The following is an 18,323-nucleotide window of genomic DNA, read 5'->3' as shown; positions in this document are numbered from 1 at the left end:
CTTGAGAGGGTAAAACTTATAAACAAATCTATGGTAAAACTGGAAAGTGCTGTAGCGGCAAACTCCGCAACTTTAGATAAAACAGCGGAGTCTTTACGAGCTCTCGGGCTCAAACTGCCCCGGAGTGTGATCACTGATTCCCAGAGTCCCACAACAGAAACCCCCCAGGAGGCATTATCTAGCTTAAACACTCAAATACATCATAAAGCCCCCTCAAACGTCACAACCCAAACTTTTGCCATCGGTCACACCAGGGAGGGCGCTGCCAGAGAAGCTAGAGAAGGCGGGAATAAGCTAGCACGCACAGTATGCGGTTGTCGCCCACTCTCTAGAGAGAACCACGAACCTGGGGAGGAGGTTCAGCGAGCCAAGCTTCCTTGTATTAACCTGCCCCCTGAATCTGCACCTTATACCGTTATCCTGGCTAATGTCCCAGAGATCCACCACGACAAAATAGAGACTCACAGAGAATTGAAGAACAAGGTGATCTATTGGTTAAACAAAAATCGACCGCTCCCACAAGAAATAAATGTGGAGATTTTGCACGTGAGAAGAGTGAGCTGGTTGGGCTGGAGATCTAAGGACCTGAACGGCAATTGTATAATTGTCAATTTCAGGGACGTTAGAGTGGTTAGGCATATCTGTTATGAATGGGAGATGCGGGACAAAACGGGAATTCAAACACTAAGCCTGAGCTACTTCTACCCAAGCTCACCTTACAGAAAATCTCCTGTTACGCACAATGGGTGGGATACAACACGTAGACACCTACACACTGCATGAAACCAGGAATTCCACCCCCCCCCCCCCGGCCAACCATTTTGAGTCATCAAGTGGCTTGGAGGGGGTGGATTGACTGCTGGGTTCCAGAAATAGGGAAAGTAGTGTAGGCTGGCAAAAGAAAATTTAGATCGTGGCCCACACAGTGACAACAATTAGTATCAGCAATAGTATTAACCGGGTATTTTCGGGGGAAAGCTGCGTGGCACCCTCTATAGCCCCCGCTCTGTACCCCCATCTTGTATTAAGAAAGAATTTTTTATCTACCATTGTCCCTATTGTGGGTCCCATAGTCTCAACCCCTCCCGGCCCACTTCCCATGATCATCGAGACAGGGGCATATGTTCAGGTTGTGGAGAAATCCCAAGGAGTCTGTATGCATGAGGACATTAGACTTCCCGAATTAGGTTGCAGTAGCACGAGTCCAATTGGAACTAAGGTCTCCTACTTGCTTTGGTGATGGCACCCATTTGCACTCCCTGGTATCCTGGAATATCGAAAGTCTAAAGAACAAAATCCCCACTGTAGAGTGGATTGATCTGGTGGGTAAATATGACATCTTGACATTCCAGGAGACCTGGGCTGCAGATCCAATACATCATATGGGGTACCTTAACTTCCACAAAGCAGCAGTTTGTGGGACTAAAGGAAGACCGTCAGGGGGTTTAATCATTTGGATCAAACAATCCATGAATCACCAAATTAAAGAACTATATGTAGACAGTCCAGACATCCTCGCCTTAAAGCTGTATCAGTTAGATGGCTCAGAGATCTACATTATTAATGTGTATAACAGAGCCAAGCCTGGCGGGCGTGGCTCTGACACCTTCCCAATATTGGACTCCTTTTTGGACTCCCTTAGACCCGTTTGTAACATAATAATTGTAGGTGATCTGAACTGCTCGTTTGAGCCCCTAAACTTGGACGGGGAAATCCTAATGACAGAGGAGGATGCCGAGTGGAGCATCCCCCAGTTAGACCTCACACCCATTAAGAAATGGACAGAATCAGCCCTGCAGTGGATGGGTCTCTGCCTAGAGCGTGGCTTTAGGGCTGCCAACGGGCGGTCTGCTTCTGACAAAATGGGTAGGGCCACCTTTGACAATGGCCGCTACAAAAGTAGAATTGACTATGCCCTTATCAAAATAGAGTATTGGTCCATATTAAAGGACATGGTGATCATGGCCGTCCCAGAGAGCAACCACAATCCCCTTATTGTGAGCCTCCTGTTAAAAAATGGCGGCAAGCATAACTTTTCAACTGAGATTGCCACCGCTGATGCCCTGCTTACAAACAACTCACGCAGGGTGCGTTGGGCCAAGATTGCCATTGACCCCGGGGTCTTGGACGAGATTTCTAATAGGTTAACTAGGACTCTGGGGGTTTTGCACTCACTTCCAACCCAGGAAAACATAAACAGGGAGATAACAAATCTCCACGAAGATCTTTTTAGTGACCTTAGAGTGTATTTTTCTAAACCTGACATACCCAAGAAGACCCATGGAAATCCTCTGTGTAAATCATGGTATAATAAGTCGTGTAGGGAATCCTATAGTAGATTGGCCCTTGCTATCAAAACTAAAATTATCCCTGACATTAGGATAGCAAGGCTTAACTACCGCAAAGTTAAAATGAAGGCAAAACTTGACTGGGACACTCAACATTGGCAGGACCTCCTAGCAGCCAGTAAACTAAGAAACCTAACAAAGTTCTGGCACATAGTCAAATGGGGTAATGGCAATGTTTCACAGGTCCCTGCCAACCACGTACCGAGAGAAGTCTGGGTTGAGTATTTTGGGTCCCAGTTTTCTGGGCAGAACCTGACTGATATCAGTCTCATTCCCATTTCTAGCTCCAAGAATATCGCCCACGATCTGACATTTGTAAGTAGTGAAGTTGAGGCAGCACTAAAAATGATCCCCAGCGGTAAGGCTCCTGGTATTGATTGCGTCCCCGCTGATCTTTTTAAGCATGATAAAGAAAACTGGGTCCCCTATATTGTCTATCTGGGAAATGCAATAGCCAAGGGGGCCGCAATTCCCGATCCTTGGCGTGGAGCCGAGATTCTCCCGATCTATAAGAAGGGGGATCGTACAAGCCCGGGAAAGTACCGACCGATCAGCTTGATCGATGCCATACAAAAAGTCATCGCTAGGATGGTCTTGGCACGTATTCAGAGCTGGATCGCGTTGGAGGACATATTATCACCCCTTCAGGCAGGGTTCAGGTCCTGTATTAGTACAATAGAGCAGGTCCTTAGGTTCCAATTGCTCTATTGGAAAGTTGTAAGTTTAGGTGGAGGAACCATCTACGCTGCCTTCGTTGACCTTAAATCAGCGTTCAACTTAGTACCCAGGGGTAAACTGTGGGGGGTGTTAAGGGCTCTGGGGATGCCCCCGGAGCTCTTGAATATTGTAATTAAGCTGCATGAGGCCAACTTTGCTCAAGTTCGCTGGGGCAAGCAAGGGCAGGTCACAAGTAGATTTGCAGTGTCCAGGGGTGTTAGGCAAGGCTGTGTATTAGCACCAACCCTGTTTTTGTTATTCATCACCAGGGTGGTGCAGTACTACACAGCCTTTCCGACTGATGCCCCCTCTCTGGGAGGTATCAAGTTTCCGCTACTCATGTTTGGGAACGACACCCTTCTGTTATCGCAGACACAGGTAGGCCTGCAAGCGGCTCTGTCTACATTTGAGGAATTTTGCCACGACCATGACCTGCAGGTTAATATATCTAAAACTAAATTTATGGTCCTCACCAAAAACAGACCCGTGGTTGGCCACATCACAATGAATAACATCAAGTTAGAACAGACAAACATCATGACCTATCTCGGGATTGTCCTAGAGAGTAAACTGAGCTGGAAGCCCCAGATTGAAGCCTTGTCGCTCAAGTTTGCCCAGCTCACAGGGTGTCTAGTCAGAGAACAGAGAAAGTCTGAGACCAAGAGGATAGGCCCAGCCATGAAGATCTATAACTCTAAGATAGGTTCAGCGATCCTGTATGGTGCGGACCTCTGGGGTTTTGCTGATCTGTCAGTTCTAGTAAAAATACAGAATACATTCCTAAGAAAACTGACAGGTTTCCCCAGCTCAAGTCTCACGATACCTTTATTAATGGATCTAGGCTGCCAGGCAATAGATGATTTAGTGCATTTTAAGCCAGTGGCTCTGTGGAGGAGGTTATGGACCACCCCTGAATTAGCGGCTTATGCAAAGGCTATCATGGATATAAGATCCATCTTGGGCTCGGGTAACATCTCATGGTATAAACAACTCAAATTATTACTTGAGTCAATGGGCTTGGGTAATCTGTGGACAGATCCTGCTAACAACCTATTCCCCCCAAAAAAAGTTTACAAAAACATCTACTGGGCAACAATTTACCAGAAACACGCCTGCCATGTTCCATCTACATCCCTGTCAGGTATGTTTCTGGTTTTTAAATCAACTCCTGCCTTAGAAGAATATTGGGATACAGTAACAAAGCCTAGTGATAGAAAACTCTATCACCAGCTAAGGAGTGGCTCCCTTCCAACGAGACTGTTTGTAAATAAATGGAAGGGTCAGGAGTCTGATTGCTGTCGCAGATGCCCAGAACATAAAGAATCTATTGCCCACATATTTTTTGAATGCCCGGCATACGCAGCTCCTCGGGCCAAATGGCTTAAACCAATGTGTCGCAATATGTCTATAAGGGTTGGGTCTGAGGCCCTAAGACTCCTTAAGCCGGACACAAGTGAACCAATTGTTATAGCTGTCTCAAAATTCTTGGGTTGGGTGTGGATTTTGAGGGCTAAACAGGACCTAGTGGCAGGTCCCCACTACGACATGATCTGATGGCACTAAAATTAATCACGGAATTTTATCCTACACCAGTTGTAGGTTTTTAACTCTATTTTTATTGTTTTTTACTTAGATTTTATATTGATGTATGTTTTAAACGTGGTTTTTAGCATGGTACTGTCTTTTATGATGAAAAATGTCGAAATAAAGACTATTTGAATTTGAAAAATTTGTATCGCTCCCAGTGAAATCCCACACACCAGGGTTCGGAATTCACCAGATTCAATGAATAACACCAGGCATGAGACACAAGACATCAGTTTGTCCTGAAAATGGGGCTTAACTTAGATTGTGGTACAAAAGGGGGTGGTGATGGACGGAGCATCAGAACCAATCAAACACTCACACCCAGTCAACAGATCTGGGTTTGATCCATCACCGTTCTTTAGCCCACTCTGCCACCCCAGTTCAGACATGGCCATATGCAAATCAGTCTGACCCTGTGCCTCATGGGAACAGTCCAGCCCGAACTGCCAAGCCATGCCTTCCCTGGACCAGAAACAAGCTTCCTAGGACCGGTTTCTGGCATTTCAGCCGTCTTCAGCCAGGCTTGCTTGAATCCAGTGGCAAAGTGAGCAAGGGACTCACGTCTGAGCATACCCTGCCAACTTATGGCGAACAAAGCGGTACAAAAGGGGGTGGTGATGGACGGAGCATCAGAACCAATCAAACACTCACACCCAGTCAACAGATCTGGGTTTGATCCATCACCGTTCTTTAGCCCACTCTGCCACCCCAGTTCAGACATGGCCATATGCAAATCAGTCTGACCCTGTGCCTCATGGGAACAGTCCAGCCCGAACTGCCAAGCCATGCCTTCCCTGGACTGGAAACAAGCTTCCTAGGACCGGTTTCTGGCATTTCAGCCGTCTTCAGCCAGGCTTGCTTGAATCCAGTGGCAAAGTGAGCAAGGGACTCACGTCTGAGCATACCCTGCCAACTTATGGCGAACAAAGCGGTACAAACGGGGGTGGTGATGGACGGAGCATCAGAACCAATCAAACACTCACACCCAGTCAACAGATCTGGGTTTGATCCATCACCGTTCTTTAGCCCACTCTGCCACCCCAGTTCAGACATGGCCATATGCAAATCAGTCTGACCCTGTGCCTCATGGGAACAGTCCAGCCCGAACTGCCAAGCCATGCCTTCCCTGGACCGGAAACAAGCTTCCTAGGACCGGTTTCTGGCATTTCAGCCGTCTTCAGCCAGGCTTGCTTGAATCCAGTGGCAAAGTGAGCAAGGGACTCACGCCTGAGCATACCCTGCCAACTTATGGCGAACAAAGCGGTACAAAAGGGGGTGGTGATGGACTGAGCATCAGAACCAATCAAACACTCACACCCAGTCAACAGATCTGGGTTTGATCCATCACCGTTCCTTAACCCCACTCTGCCACCCCAGTTCAGACATGGCCATATGCAAATAAGTCTGACCCTGTGCATCATGGGAACAGTCCAGCCTGAACTGCCAAGCCATGCCTTCCCTGGACCGGAAACAAGCTTCCTAGGACCGGTTTCTGGCATTTCAGCAGTCTTCAGCCAGGCTTGCTTGAATCCAGTGGCAAAGTGAGCAAGGGACTCACGTCTGAGCATACCCTGCCAACTTATGGCGAACAAAGCGGTACAAAAGGGGGTGGTGATGGACGGAGCACCAGAACCAATCAAACACTCACACCCAGTCAACAGATCTGGGTTTGATCCATCACCGTTCTTTAGCCCACTCTGCCACCCCAGTTCAGACATGGCCATATGCAAATCAGTCTGACCCTGTGCCTCATGGGAACAGTCCATCACCACCCCCTTTTGTACCGCTTTGTTCGCCATAAGTTGGCAGGGTATGCTCAGACGTGAGTCCCTTGCTCACTTTGCCACTGGATTCAAGCAAGCCTGGCTGAAGACGGCTGAAATGCCAGAAACCGGTCCTAGGAAGCTTGTTTCCGGTCCAGGGAAGGCATGGCTTGGCAGTTCAGGCTGGACTGTTCCCATGATGCACAGGGTCAGACTGATTTGCATATGGCCATGTCTGAACTGGGGTGGCAGAGTGGGGTTAAGGAACGGTGATGGATCAAACCCAGATCTGTTGACTGGGTGTGAGTGTTTGATTGGTTCTGATGCTCAGTCCATCACCACCCCCTTTTGTACCGCTTTGTTTGCCATAAGTTGGCAGGGTATGCTCAGACGTGAGTCCCTTGCTCACTTTGCCACTGGATTCAAGCAAGCCTGGCTGAAGACCGCTGAAATGCCAGAAACCGGTCCTAGGAAGCTTGTTTCCGGTCCAGGGAAGGCATGGCTTGTCAGTTCGGGCTGGACTGTTCCCATGATGCACAGGGTCAGACTGATTTGCATATGGCCATGTCTGAACTGGGGTGGCAGAGTGGGCCAAAGAACGGTGATAGATCAAACCCAGATCTGTTGACTGGGTGTGAGTGTTTGATTGGTTCTGATGCTCCGTCCATCACCACCCCCTTTTGTACCGCTTAACTTAGATTGTGGCACCTTTAATATCAAAATGCTAATTTCCTGGTATTTCTCATGCCTACTTTGCTCTGTTGAACTTCAGTAGGTATGACATGCCTACATTTAAAGAAGGAAAAATCTGTATTTAGCACAGTTTACCACACCACTTACAATAGTGACCCCTGCTCCATAAAGTGTTTGTGCACGATTCGCAATTTAAGAACGCACTAGTAATCGGGAGGTCAGTTTTCTGCAGAACAGGAATCTTAGGAGTAAGTGCCTTTTCTGAATTACTCAGTCAATAAATCGCTCACACCGTGGACAGGTGCATTCCTTGTTTCAGACAGCTCTAAGACTGACAATCTGTGACGTAGCATACACCCCTTCAGAACAGAATATCCCAACCTAAAAAACACGAGAATACCCTAATATTCAGGTGAATACTAAGCAGTGGAGTAGCTGGATCTTTGCCACTTGTAGCGTCCCATTGTTTGCCGCCCGCAGCAGCAGGTAAGAACGGGGAGGGGGCTGGTGGATTCCTGTGATAGCCGCAGGTAAGAGCGGGGGGGAGGGAGCTGGTGATTCCCGCATGTGTGCCACCCTGCAACGGCCGCTGGTACCAGTGTGGTGGGGGAGGCTGACACCCCCAAAACTTGTGTCTCCCTGGGCACTCTGCCCCTGCCTTGCTACGCCACTGTTACTAAGCCTCGTGAATGTCCCAAAAGGATGATTGTTTTTTTTTAAGCGGAGTCATTGGTCTCCTAGCTGGCTTTGAACTCAGTTAAGCCTCTTGCGGCACCGGTGCGTCACTTTTTGTGTCGTACCAGTGGCGCATTCAACTGCTCCATATTTACAAGGACAGGAAAAGTCACCCTGAGTGACTTTTTCCTGTCCTTGTAAATATGACCACTTTGCACGCAGCACTTTGCATGAAAGGTGTGTTCCATGGGTGTTGCTGTGGGTGTTCCCACCCAACACCCATGGAACCAGACACATTTGCAGATTTACTAGGAATCGTAAATCTGGAAATGCATGTGAATGCTACATCTCCCCAGGGGAGGCGTAGGGAGGCGCAACGAGGAGACATTTTATCATTTCTCTTCGTTTTCTTTTCCTCTTTCCATGCGTGCTGCAAGAGGAAGTCACCTCTAATTATTGCTTTTGTTCAGGAAGGGTTCCCTTCCTGCACATAAACAATCATTGAACCAATGACATTTTCCAAATTCTATGTGTGCTGATGCAGCACACATAGAAGTTGAAAAAATGCACTTTCCAGATTGTTTTTATGCAGGAAGGGAACCCTTCCTGAACAAAAACAATCTCCCCATGACGCAGGCATCCTTGCACCATGTTGCAAGGGTGCCTGCACCGGCTCATGGCAGCAGTTTGTGCGCCAGCGCAGGGGGAAGCTCTGAGATGCGACATATTGTTGGAAATATGTCGCATCCCTGTGATTTGAAAGTGACTCAGTGCAGCGCAGCCAAATGGCTTGCAGAACGCACTCAGTCATTTTCTTATAAAACTGCCCCTTTGTACATATTTGTTATTTATAAAACTCGAAGAGTCAGTAGGTTTACCAGCTCTGGGAGTGAGGTACACCTGCTCTTAAAGAGCTAGAACATAAACTGGGGTGCTTGCTGCCGAGACAGCCGAGTGAGTAAATCCCTCACGGCTGAGATGTGAGAGTGGCCAGCAGGCTACAAGTTTGAGTTCTGGCAAAGGTAACTCAGCTTTTCAGTCGTTCTAAGTCGATGCAAGTAATGAATAATTTCGAAACAGTAATACATATTTCCAGCACATGAACACATGCGGCGTCCGATGCATTATAATATAAAAACACTTTCTTGTTGAAAGGGCGGGCTAGCCTCTAAGCCCCATGTAAGATTCCCAGGATTAGGATTTTTGAAGATAGCTCCCAGTTTGTGTTTTATGGGAATCTGATTCCATGTGGTGTCAGATACACCTCCAATCTGGTAACATTTCGTCAAATCACATCACGTTTTAGTCCAGCTAATTTGCATGTTTAAATGGATCACTAGACCCTGCACGCAGCTAGGGACTAACCCCTCACTTGGGCAGTGGGTGTGGTGCTATGTAGAGGGCCAGGAAACGTTGTTCTATACTGCTTCACGGACTGCATTCATGAAATGAACCTTACCACCTGATGTAGGCCACCAAATAGTTTGTAATATCATACAGAGGTCAATGATCCAGTATAAATATTTTCTTAGGGTATAACTTTGAAAGACTGGAAAATTAGAATAAGCCCCCAACCATAATTGATTTTTAAAAAAGTATTCACAGGTACATTCCTCCAAACAATATGGCACTGCCCTAATATCCAAGATTACTGGGCTCAACGTCATGATAGGCTAGAACTAGCAACGGGATCCAAAAGTCCCACTTCTGGCATTAATGGTGTCTTGGCTGGATCTCATGGTCCCGCCTATTAGTGGCCACTGGGCTAATCATTGCAAAACGAGATTTCTCCTACCCCGGCATTCAAATCCGCCTTCCACTGTTTAATGCTTTGGAGGAATGGATCGCTGTGACTGTCCCAGGGCTGAGAAGTCATGCACAAAGCAGGAGTTCTCTGTAAATTTGTAAAGCGCTCTGATACCTGCAGGGGTTATGTTTTAAAAAACTATTAAATAAATCAATAAATAAGAGTATGTCCCAATATGTGCCAAAATATTTTGGGATCCTGGTGCATTCACTTCAAAGACATACTTGCAACAATATATTGATTTTGAAGTGGGTGACGTGTTACCAATAAAACCTGTGTGAATGGTTCATATTTATTGTTGAATTGTGCATCAATGTGCATTACTGCAAAAAATTATAAATATAAATTAAAAACAAAACATTGTAAAAAGAATACAGAATGTGCATGGATTGTTATTTACTTTTTATTTTTTTAAAGGGCGCTGCACTGCTAGGAAAAATCTTAGCACTTGAAGGTTTAATGTAGAAAATGTGAAATTATTTGTCCAGAAGTCACCATCACCGTGTGTCAGAGCCAGGATTAAATGAAGGGGGTCAGAGGTGAAGCAACGCATCTCTGAAACACATTAAGTGTATTTGACTCTGGCACAGAGAGGGGACAGTGTGCTTTGCTTGTTCACAATTTTACACTGACACATACGGGGTACACATGGTCAATGGAGGGTCTATTGTCATTATCAGAATTCCAAGGCTGCATGAGTTCAAAAAAGCGCACTTCTACAAACATTGATATTGACAAAAATAGTGATGTGCTGACTGTGATCATGTAGCACTGGTAGATAAAATGAGTATTTACAGGGAGCTTGAAATGTGTAAGTAAATCTGTATTGAAGCCAGTTAGAGTTGCTTTATGAGGTTCACACAAGCCAACCAGTTTGAAATGTTCAGTTATTGTAGAGTATGGTGAGCACACAAAGTCTGACGGGAAACATCCTATACAACGAAGTTCAAACAACGACTTAATTTAACAACAAAGTCTTAACAACGAGGCACAACACTTCAACGAAGACCGGAACCACGAAGTCTGGAACCACGACTCTTCACTGAGGACCGGAACCACGAAGTCTGGAACAAAAACTCTTCAACCGAGTCCGGATCCATGTTAAACAAGCATTGGAAATGCAATAGGTCTCGCATTTGTTTGATTTTGAGCTTTTTGCGGCGTAAATGGCAATGTTTTGTACCCATTTGTTATGGATTGTATATATGTGGTGTGTAGTGGAATATTTTGAGCTGGATTATAGTTATTTGTGGAGCACTATGAAGTATCAGGAAGGATATTGAGGAGGTGAAGAGCAGCATGAGGCAGAAGGACAGCAAGTGAGGGGAAGAGAAGCGTGAAGCACAAGGAAGGAGAGTGAGGAGGAGAGCAGTGTGAGACACAAGGACGGAGAGTGAGAAGAGCAGCATGAGGCACAAGGACGGAGAGTGAGAAGAGCAGCATGAGGCATAAGGACGGAGAGTGAGAAGAGCAGCGTGAGGCAAAAGAAAAGGAGAGTGAGGAGAAGAGAAGAGAAGAGAAGCTTGAGGCTGAAGGAAGGAGAGTGAGGAGAAGAACAGCGTGAGCCACAAGGACGGAAAGTGAGGAGAAGAGCAGTGTGAGGCACAAGGATGGAGAGTAAGGAGAACAGCGTGAGGCAGAAGGATGGAGAGTGAGGAGAAGAGCAGCGTGAGGCACAAGGAAGGAGAGTGAGGAGAAGAGCAGCGTGAGGCACAAGGATAGAGAGTGAGGAGGAGAGCAGCGTGAGGCACTAGGATAGAGAGTGAGAAGGAGAGCAGCGTGAGGCACAAGGATGGAGAGTAAGGAGGAGAACAGCGTGAGGCAGAAGGATGGAGAGTGAGGAGAAGAGCAGCGTGAGGCACAAGGAAGAAGAGTGAGGAGAAGAGCAGCTTGAGGCACAAGGATAGAGAGTGAGGAGGAGAGCAGCGTGAGGCACTAGGATAGAGAGTGAGGAGGAGAGCAGCGTGAGACACAAGGATGGAGTGTAAGGAGGAGAACAGCGTGAGGCAGAAGGATGGAGAGTGAGGAGAAGAGCAGCATGAGGCACAAGGACGGAGAGTGAGGAGAAAAGCAATGTGAGGCAGAAGAAAGTTGAATGAGGAGGAGAAGAGCAGCGCGAGTCACAATGAAGGAAAGTGAGGAGAAGAGCAGCATCAGGCAAAAGGAAAGGAGTGAGAAGAGCAGCATGAGGCATAAGGATGGAGAGTGAGTAGAAGATCAACATGAGGCAGAAGGAAGGAGGGTGAGGAGAAGAGGTGTGTCGTGAGCTCAGCCGGCATACTCCAGCATGCAATAGGGATGAACATGTAATTGTGACAGTAGATGGCACACATTTGTTTTTGAAAGTACATATACTTACAATTACAGCCAAAACAAGATCATGACTTAATTTGTGGTCATTTTTCAACTTCGGGGTCCCGAGGTCCAAATTCAGCAGATTAGTACCTAGACCGGATGTATAACATATTTTATATGTCACCCAACAAATCAACCAAAAAGAAGACTCGTTATAGGGAAAGCAAGCCGGTAGTCTGTCATGGGTAGCGTAACATATAGTAGTACATACATGAAAGCTGGCACTTTGCATTCGGAGGGGACCATGGGAGTGAGTTAAAAGTGTAACGTTTTTGCAGGCACCAGTGCTGTTTTCAACACATCGTATGCCAGGGCATCGCGTTATGCAGTCCTGTCAATATTTATGTTTCAAGAAACCTCCTTGTGATACGTATTTTATGTAGTGCCAACAAGCCACCCGAAGACCTTCGCAGCGCACAAGGCAACACAGTGCTGTAAAACCCGTCAGAAAGATCAGCGTATGTAAACAGCGGCAGTAAACTCACTGTGTGCTGAAAAGTAAACTGTCACCTTCAGTACTGCGCTACCATGATGCAAAGCAACAACACAACTGGAAACAATGTCACATATAAAGCCTTAGAATCTAAAATACGTCTTGAGTGACATGAAGTAACTGAAGTTAACCAAATGTTTTTAGCAACCAGAAAGGATGATTTTAATCAACCTAGGAAGGTTGAAAGCTCGAGGTATGTTAGGAATTAAAACCTCAAGTGCATTTTCACTGTGGGACTCCACGAGCACTTACGGGCATTTTATGACGCCGCTAAATTCGAACCAAAGATTAAGAGACAGGAAATAAGAATCGCTCGTTACCCTTTAATCCTTGGATGCCCGGGGGGCTTCCGGTTGCATGGGTCACCCGATGTTAGACGCCGCCCTGTTAACCCTCACATTCTGCCGATTGGTATGTGGAGCAATCCCTGCAGACACCGCACAGCCATAACTGGGACCAGAGGCGCAACTAGAGCCAAATTTCGGGGGGGGGGCTGAGAAAAAATTTCGGGGGGGGGGCTGAATCTTTTAAGCCAGAGGCAGAGTGGAGCTGCAGGGGCTCTTAGAAGGGGTGAAACAACAGCGAGGCATCATTAACATGCAAATGGTCTTTTAAAGACCTGTGAAGTGCTCGGGTGCGGCTGTGTGTGTGCCGCGAGGCTGTCTCATCCCGGGCTGCCAGACGCGACAGGAGGGGGGGGGGGGGCTGAAGCCCTGTGAGTCCAATGGGTGTTGCGCGCCTGACTGGGACTCACAGTGGAATACTGGCGGGTCGGACTCCACGGGCGCTGCGTTCAGTCACCAAGGCAAATATGCTGGTATAATAAACAAGGAGCAAGGGGCGCGAACCAGGCGCCATTGGCAAACAAGTTGGCTAGCTTCTGTACTTCGCTGCCACGGTGAAATACAACTCCCAGAATCCTTGCTCATCATGTAACAAGCAAGTCATTAGAGGGAGGACAGTTTGCAGTCACTCTCCATAATGCCTTTTCTTGTTTACAGCATGGCATCGCCTGACACAAGGGGAGACGGAGGAGATGAAATCCAGTTTAGTTAAACTGCAGATAAACTGCTCGTTGTGAGAGAGTGATACTCGCATCTGACCATCAGACTTGGACTCAGTACAAGAGAAAAAAAACAAGAAGGGCTGGGCGAGAAGGGAGGGGGGAATGCCAGCAACAGAGGAGCCTGCGAAAGTGAAAGTGATCGTGATTACGATCGCTACGGAGGAAAGACACATGGCACTGCGCGCGTGCACGTTCACGTGCACTGTAGCTTTAGGCCACGGCAGCACTTTGAAAAGCCTAGATATAAAATGTCTCTTCGAGCCTTTGGCTCGCGAGACCTAAAAAAGTAGTGGTTAAGTACTGTTCGTTGTTTAGCTTTCGTTGTTCAGGAAGTCGTGGTTTAGGCAGTAGTTGTTAAGTCATAAAACCAGTCTGACTTCAATGCGGGTGTTTTTCTGTGAACTTGTATATAGGGTGATCAGACCATGCCCGACGGGCTGGTCTGACTGGTCAGTGTGTGAGTCGTTTTTTGGCTGTTTGTGGGCCTGTTTTATAGTGTGCTGGGCCCACTTTTACAATTGTTTTCCCTGATATTAAAACATACACTGGCTGCAACAAGCTATAATCCATGTACGCTGCCATACTTTGAAAACACTTATACAGAGTGTCTTTACAAGTTAAAACTGCCTCAATATGCAAACATCGGGTACTTTTTTACCTATCTAACTCACTAGTGGAGGTCACTTTTATTTTGGTACCTGGTCCTATTTTCTGTCCCAGTCCTTTCCTACTGCCATTTGAGTCAATATTTTTCAAAACCTTCTTGCAAGGGTAGAACCCCCTTGTAAACCCCTATTTTCACTTCGGGCTGGATCACTTGCTCGCTCACGCATTACACTTGTCTCTAAAATTACAGCCCCCCTTCTTTTAAAATCCATCAGCCGTCACTTGACGTTTGCAAACTGATTCCCTTGTTGCAAGTACATAAATACCTGACTGTTATACAGAAGTCATGTTGTGGGAGCTGAAATAGAAAATATAGAAATAATACCACAATTCCGACTCTCTGTCAGCACATATAATGAACAGAATTTATTAGAGACCATCAAGATAATGCAAATACGTGCAGCACGGAGGCGGTCAGCATAGCCGCTGAGTGACTTTTCGGACAGCTTTTATTGACAAAAAATAGAAAGGAAACAGCATCATAATGAAAGTAGCACAAATTAAGCATATGAATATTTGTCCACTCAAGAAAGGCCTGGACTGCGTCATACCATTTATGGTCCGAGATATACTGTTGCTGACCACATGCCTTGAGTACGTGAGTACGTGGTAATCTTGGGAATTTCCACTGTAATGCAATGTATTAGCCTTGGTACATTTCCATGTACTAATTTGCAGCATCATAGCACGTACTAGAAATATTTCTAAATGTGATATGCTGAAATACTTGTGGCTAAGCTAGCATCCTGGTCTGTTCCCATATCTTTCTTGAGCAAACTTTGCGTTACAAAAGCAGTTTTACTTAAGTATCATGAAAAGTACAAGCATCTATGTGTTGATTCTCATGTCAACTTAACAGGGCCGTTGGCATTTGGTATCACTATACAAAGATGGTTTCCACAGTATTTTGCTGCTTCCCTGATGATGGCCCTGAACAAGATGTTTTTCTGTGTCCAAGTTCTCTTTATCTGTTCTTTCATGTACATTTTTCTATTTTCTTGATGTGTGCTGTACAATTAATCAGTTGTTGCAGCCTTCTTGTGGTCCCAAGGGGATGCAAGGGAATGTCTGGGGGGGTACATGGGATCCCCTTCACCCCCTACAGAGGGTTGCCATCAGGGGGCGCGCTGACAGTGTGCAACCTTTTAGGTAGCACACTGTCAGTGTGCCTCCTGACATCTTCTGTGCCTCTGCGCCTGCGTCTGTAATACGGTGCGGGTGCAGAGGCAAAGGGATTCCCTCATTTACATGGGGCGATGACCCATGCAAATGAGGGAACAACTTCTGAAGACAGTGCTGGTGCTTTTTGTGTGCCAACGCCATCGGTATTACAGAAGGGGACATACAAGCATCTGGGGCTTCTTCTGTAATACCGAAGTGCCCTGTTGCACCCCGGGGCACTTCCATAATGTGCCCCTGATGTTTGGTAATGCACAAGAGCAAGTGTGCCACTGTGTTTCGCATTCTTTGCAGACATTTCAATAATGTCAGTAAAATGCACAGATACAGAATATTTCTTATAGTCCAGGCATGATGTAATGACAGCCTGCACCACAGCTTTTTTGGCTTTTTGCGGTAAAGGGTCCTTAAGATTTTCTTAAGGCTCCTTGTAAGAAATTGGGCATTGGTTGAGGGGGTATAAACCCTTCTCAAGCATCAACTACATTCCTTGCCAGAGTGAACCACAGAAGTCATTAAATTAACCTGTGCCTATCCCACTGGCACTGTGTTAAGTATTAATGCCACATATAAACAGTAATAAAGTGAAAAATCCCACATCAATTTAGAAAAATACATTGAAATTAATAAATAAAATGACACCAAAACAAATTAGATCCAATCAGTAGAAACAAGATAGATTTAAGTTTTAAGTGAAAAATAGCGCCAAAAAGAACAAAGAGCCAACCGCAGGTATATGGTCATGCAAGACTGAATAAAAGTCAAAAGTTAAAGACAACCGTGATGGAGCGTAGTTCAGCAACTCAAAGTAGATTGGGCCCAGTCCTGGCTTACCCTCAGGATTAGAAGAAATTTTGCAGAAAAGTTCCTGAGAAGGTAAAGTTCAGTGAGGCAAGGCAACCGACAGAGTCCAAAGAGGGAGTGCCGTCATCCGGAAGCCACTGTGAAAATGTTTACCTTTGGACTATTTAAGCCCCACGTTTTAGGTGAAGAGGCACCTTTAGCACAATTTACAAGGCTCAGGACTGGTGGGCTCCACCTTGAGGGGGTCATGATTCACTCCAGGCAGAACCCAGTGCAGGGTTCAAGGTCTTTGGAGGTTGTTATGTCCCTGTAATCTACACAGAAGGCCAGCCGACTAGTCTTTGGAGTCACTCTGGTAATCTTGTAATCATGCAGCAAGGCAGGCCTTAAGCGGCAGGGCAGTTCCCAGAAGGTACAAGCCAAGCTTAAAGCAACAGACCAGTCTTTCGGCAGTAGAGCAGCCCTCAGAAGTACAAGGCAGTTCTTCTGGGGCCCTCCGCAGGTCCAGGAGTAAATGGTCCAACCTGGTGACAGCCTTTGAAGTAGGTGAAATTTCTAGGCATTCCCCCCAAATATGGTTCTGGAAATTTCTCAGCCACTGGTAATTACCCAGCTCATATCCCAGTCCATAATTATTTTGCACACTGTGCCACATCAGTTTTGACCCATCTATATGCAAATCGGTTTTGACCCTACTCCAATTGGAAGAGTTCAGCTGAACAGCCAAGCAAGGTCCACACAAGTAATCCAGGACCAGTTTCACCCTAGTTAGTACTCTTTAATGGTAAAGTTATATTTTAAGTCACAATTGTGAAAATGCCACCTTTAGAAAGTTGTAACAACAACAAGCTGATGGATGGAATGCTTGAATTGATCTCAGCCACTGGCAATCGCTCCGGGTTGCATCCCAATCCATCATTTTTACCCACCACGCCACCTCAGTTTGGACCCAACCTTATGCTAGTTAGTCTTGACCCTGCTTCAATGGGAACAGACATCCTAAACTGCCAAGCTAGGTCCTCCCTGAACAAGAATACATGTAACCTAGGACCAGTTTCTCCCTGATAAGGCCTCATCAGCAAGGTATAGCTTGATTCTAGTGGCACAGTGCGCACAGAATCCACATCTGGGTATACCTGTCCCACTTAGGAAGACACACTAAAGTATACAAAAAAGTGATTGGTGGAATGCTTGAAAGTTGCTGTGCTGCCTTGCGTGAAATGGAGAGAGCAGAAATGTTCCATATTTACAAAGATATGGAGCATTTCTGATCTCGCCTTGTGCTCATGCACTGTGTGCTGCCTAGTGCCACGGTCAGGATTGTTTTTGTGCAGAAAGGGACATTTTCTCATACAATAAAGAATCTTTAGAGGCATTGTCCTCTTATTATATAAGCTGCAGAATGCAGCACACGTGGAATGAGGAAATTATGAGGACAAATAAAGATATTGCTCCTCATTACGCCTCACTGGGGATATCATAGCATTTTGACATATTCCAAGGTTTACGAGCTATTGTAAATCTGGGAATGCAACAAAATCCATGGGTGTATTCATTACAACACCCATGTTCCCCCCATGGAACGCCTCCCAAGTTGAATTGTACCATAACGCAGTGCAAGTAGCATTACATATCTCTAAAAAGCTGCACAAGGCCACGCAAATGAGACCTTGCATGACTTCGCTCATTACAAAAAAGCCTTGTGCAATGTAAGGGCAACGCAAAGGCTTACAATATCTAGGCCTTGGATGCTTTGAGAGATTGTATCCTATACTGTTGCAAACAGAGAACTTTTTCTGGTTATACAAAAACCTGATCCCCCAGGGTTGAGCATGGAACACTCCATTGGTGAAGGCTTTTATTTTGAAAATAATTAACTCCTTTGCTGCGGTGCGAATTCCGCCGCAGCGCTGGGGGGGTGAGGGGTGAGCGAGGCGCCGCCATGCTCATGACGGAACCACGCCGTAATGAGTCACGGGCGAGCTGTGCTCATGACGGCGTGGTTCCGTCACGACTCCGCCCACTCTCTATTTCGCACGCACAGGCGGGGAATTAGAGCAGCGTGGGAGGAGCGGCCGCCAACGGCCGCAGCATGACGGAACCACGCCGTCATGAGCACACGCCGCCCGTGGCTCATGATGGCGCGGTTCCGTCATGAGCGCACAAGGGG

The sequence above is a fragment of the Triturus cristatus genome, chromosome 11 (genome assembly GCF_964204655.1).
Source record: "Triturus cristatus chromosome 11, aTriCri1.1, whole genome shotgun sequence".
In the NCBI taxonomy this organism is placed as follows: Eukaryota; Metazoa; Chordata; class Amphibia; order Caudata; family Salamandridae; genus Triturus; species Triturus cristatus.
This window is presented reverse-complemented; position numbering follows the sequence as displayed.